The following is a 5000-nucleotide window of genomic DNA, read 5'->3' as shown; positions in this document are numbered from 1 at the left end:
TTCTCAACCTGGTTATTTATTGCCAGTGCATTCCCTGTTGAGGTGCGAAACCTTTGCAAGTGAAGTCGTGCTCCTCGACGCCACACCACCTTCACCACATGACCAGGTTCGCATAGTTTTTCCTGTCGTCTCTGCGAATTTCTGTCGCTAAACGCGAAAATGCCCTGCTATGCCCTGACCAAAACCAAGCCCAACCCTAACCGGTCAGTAAAGCAATGTTTCTACCGCTTCACTTTTGCCAAGAACAATGAAACTGGGAAGAGGCGAAACTGTGCCCTGACCAAAACCATGCCTAAACTTTAAAGGGGCACTGTGCAGGAAATGGTCAAAAAAGGAACTGTAACTATGCTGCTCATTGAAACTGGGCTGCCTATTGCCGAATTTGATCTTTACATGAACGTTTTCTAAGTAATAAACAAATATTTTCTAGTATGGTCCAAGTAGAGCCATTTTTGCAGCTGAAAATTGCTATTTCTGGAAATTCAAAATGGCGGACCATGGAGATCATCCCCCTTTTCATGTATGAAAAGTGCAATTTTCCCAGTCATAATGAATACTTAGAATTTGATGGTGGTGGTAAGTATTCATGAAAAAGGTAACATTAGTGAATGGGCAGCATGAATTCTGGAAATAAACAACTAAAAATCTCACACAGTGTCCCTTTAACCTGTCACAGGGTGTCATGGAGCACGACTTAACACATACAAAGTCGTGATGCACAAACACCATAGATGGTTCAAGTCGGTGGTTTATCTTAAAGGTGCACTGCACAATATTTTAGTAGTTTATTTCCAAAATGTTTGCTGCCCATTCACAAATGTTACCTTTTTCATGAATGCTTACCGCCACCATAAAATTCTAATTTGAACTCCATTGTCCGCCATTTTGAATTTGCAGAAATAGTTATTTTCAGCTGAAAAACCTACTGTAATTTGGTCATTTAGTTCATTATTTAGTAAATATTCTTGAAAAGTAACAATTTGGCAGTAGACAGCACAGTTCCAATGAGCAGCATAGTTGCAATACCTACTCTGGCCACCATCCTACACAGTGCAATACCTACTCTGGCCACCATCCTACACAGTGCAGTACCTACTCTGGCCACCATCCTACACAGTGCACCTTTAACGCTCTGGTATGATGGCATGTTTTATAACGAGACGTTCACACTAACGAGAAGGACCATCAAGCAGCAGTTACACTAACGAGAAAGTTTGCCAATTAGTAATTAACGAGTCTAATAATTAATGTGGTTGTTGCTGCTGCTCTGCAGGCCAAAGTCATCACCAGTCCACTCTGCAAATGCCACATGGTTGCATTCCAAGGCAAGAGCGGCCCGCTAGGCATTGAGATGCTGTTTCCACGAAGCAGGATATTTTTTTAGCAGGGTATTTTTTTGGTGTTAAGGCAACATGTGGATAAAAATAAATCCTCCATTGTAACGTTTCAGCCCCCTAAACAGGATGTTTTTTTTCTCCGGCTTTTTATACCTGGATTTTAAATATCTGCTACGTGGAAATGGAAGGCCAAAACCAATGCAACCAGGAGAAAAAAATATCCACATATAAAAATATCCAGCTACGTGGAAATAGCACCTGAGAGACAAGGAAGCCTTGGCCAGTCCACTCTGCAAATGCCATATTGTTGTGTCGCTAACCAGACTGGCGCCGAGCGTCAGACTTACTAAGATGCACATGCTGACTTTCCACATGAAATGATACTGTGCAATGTGAAGGATTTTTTATTATGTAAGAATTTACAAATTTAATTTTTTATATTAAAAAGAAGAGAAAGAGTGCTTATTGCCACTGTTGTCTTTTGTGTAGTGTGTGTGTGTGTGTGTGTGTGTGTGTCTGTGTGTGTGGTGTGAGTGTGTGTGTGTGTAATTGGTGTGTGTGTGTGTGTGTGTGGATTGGCTTCTTGTTCTTTCTTTCATCTGACAAAATTACTCAACACAACAGTGAATATGAAAAGTATTCACACCCCTGTTTAAATGTCGGGTTTTCATAATGTAAAAAGATGAACAAATCGAGCCCTTTCTATTGGCTAAAACCAATAGGGACCCGCGGCTACTTGCAGAAGCTGATCAAACCTGGCCCAGTTCTAGTCTCTGATGTATCGAAATGCGGCGTGCCACACAGCACCATCGAACCCCCCCCCCCCCCCCCCTTCAACTTTCATGAATATTTATGCAGCCTAGTTGTGTTAGAACAGTTCCGTGGAACCTACTGGGTAAAGGGCTACAGGTTCCCCACCCCTGCCTGGGCTAAAATCACACCTGTCTTGACCAAAATGCTGATGATGGACACACACACACACACACACTGCTGATGAAGATGCTGGCTCACAATCTGTCTCGTAACACACACACACACACACACACACACTGCTGATGAAGATGCTGGCTCACAATCTGTCTCGTAACACACACACACACACACACACACACACACACACACACACACACACCCTTCTCATGAAAACGCTGATGAAGTGGGACACAGACTGCTGTCTTATTGCCAAACTGCTGAAGATAGGTCTACTGACCACACACATTTGCTGAGTGTGTGTGTGTGTGTGTGTGTGTCACGAGAGAGTTTGTGGGTCAGCATCTTCATCAGCAATTTATGTGTGTGTGTCTCTCTCTGTACAACAGCGTCTGCCTGCCAAATGCAATGTAATATAATTTATCCTCGTCTTCTAGTGCACCCTCACACACACTCGCACTCACTGACACACACACACACAGAGGAAGACAAAGGAAAATCCATTTTCATTTTATTTGGCCACAATAGCGTATCAAACATTTTATTACATATCATTTTTATATTGTTTAATTTCATATTATTTTCATATTACTTCATTTCACTACATATTATTTTTATATTAATTTATTTCAACATGATTCACAGCAGCAACAATCTGCATCCAACAGGCTAACGGCTAACAGCTAGCACTCACTAATGTAGAGGCATGCACCTGCAAGGTTACCCAGCTCATTATTAAATCTGTGTGTGTGTGTGTGTGTGTGTTGATGGCTGTAGTGTGTGTGTGTGTGTCCGCGTGTGTGTTGATGGCTGTAGTGTGTGTGTGTGTGTGCGTGTGTGTCCGTGTGTGTGTTGATGGCTGTAGTGTGTGTGTGTGTGTGTATACCACAGCCCTTCTAAGAACAGCCTAGCCACTCGCTATTAAGCCCAGTTGTTTGTATTAGTTTGTATTAGTTCTATGGTTTCGGAGACCAGAATGAATGGGACCCAATGGAGCTAGACACTTAAAAATCACTTTTTAAGCATATGCGTGGCTCAAAAGATCTAAAACTCAGCCGTGGGTGTTTTCTATATATAGTCTTTCGAAAGCAACATCCGAATTACACAAGAAAAAATCATATACTGAGATAAAGGCACAATGAGGGGTTTTGCTCCATAGGACTCCATTCATTCTGGTCTCCGGGCCACCACGTGGACAAGGGTGGAACTGCCCCATTCAGTTCTAAATCTGCCATAGAACTAATTCAAACCTGCCTCGTTTCGGCAACCGGAAATACACCGTGAGTGGGATATCTGGTCTTCCTAGAGTATCTGTGTGTACACTGTGTTCATGGCTGTAGTGTGTGTGTGTGTGTGTTGATGTCTGCCGCGGGGGGTTGGCCCATGTGGTATCATGAATAGAGAACACATCACACACTTGGCACGTCACACACGCCATGAAATAACACACAACTAATAATACACAACGTTAATATTACACTTGAGTCATAAAAGTGGATTAATAATACATTTGTTAACAGTCTCGATTTATTACTCTCCTGATTTCTAACAATCTGGATTCAGGACGATTAGCTAGTAAAACAGCAGTGGTATTCCATCAGTCTCATAACAGCTTATAACATTTGGAGAGAGAGAGAGCGGTCTCAAGGAACAGCCATACTCACAACAGTCCTATTGGCAACAGTCATATTGTATTGAATCGTATTGGTATCACAGCCTTCACACCGGCATCACACATAACATACACACGTAACATTCGGGCCTGAATTAGCCTAGCGACTGTATTAAAGCAACAGTCGTGTTAGCCTAGCGACTGTATTAAAGGAACGATAGTGTTAGCCTAGCGAGTAAATTAGCATTAAAGGAACGATTGTATTAGCCTAGCAGAACAACATTAGCCTAGTTACAACATTGGGTTGACTTGACTCTAGTGCTAGCCTAGCTACAGGGTTAAAGGCAAAGTATTAAAGGAACATCCCCTTTAGCTTATATAGCAGGCTGTTATTAGTACTGTGGCCAAAGTGTAGATGAGTTGGCTGATATGCTGCTCCACCTGCACTTACTGTGCTCTCACAGTGCATGTAGACGGCATTCACATGTGAAGTCAAGGAGCGCACACACTCACTCACTCACACACACACACATACACACAGTAGTCTGCATTCACATGTGTGCTCCATCTACTCCATAGGGACTCCACTACATCCTCCAGCAGTCACAGTACTGACAGGTAGCTAGCATAGCGCGTAGCATAGCACGTAGCATCCAGACAGGTAGCTAGCATAGCACGTAGCATCCGGACAGGTAGCTTCTCCCTTAGAATAGCACGTAGCATCCAGACAGGTAGCTACTCCCTTAGAATAGCACTTAGCATAGCACGTAGCATTCAGACAGGTAGCTAGTATAGCATGTAGCATCCGGACAGGTAGCTATTCCATTAGCATAGCACGTAGCATCCGGACAGGTAGCTATTCCATTAGCATAGCACGTAGCATCCAGACAGGTAGCTAGCATAGCACGTAGCATCCAGACAGGTAGATACTCCTTTAACATAGCACTTAACGTCCAGACAGGTAGCTACTCCCTTAGCATAGCACTTAGCATTCAGCCAAGACGTCAACGTTCCTAGCCCTTGGCTACACTGTATCTGCGAGGCAAATAAACTTACAGCAGGCTAGCAGGCTACGTACCCATTAGGCTTACAGTATGCTTAGCAGGCTAGCATACTGCTGA

Source organism: Engraulis encrasicolus, chromosome 5, assembly GCF_034702125.1.
Source record: "Engraulis encrasicolus isolate BLACKSEA-1 chromosome 5, IST_EnEncr_1.0, whole genome shotgun sequence".
In the NCBI taxonomy this organism is placed as follows: domain Eukaryota; kingdom Metazoa; phylum Chordata; class Actinopteri; order Clupeiformes; family Engraulidae; genus Engraulis; species Engraulis encrasicolus.
This window is presented reverse-complemented; position numbering follows the sequence as displayed.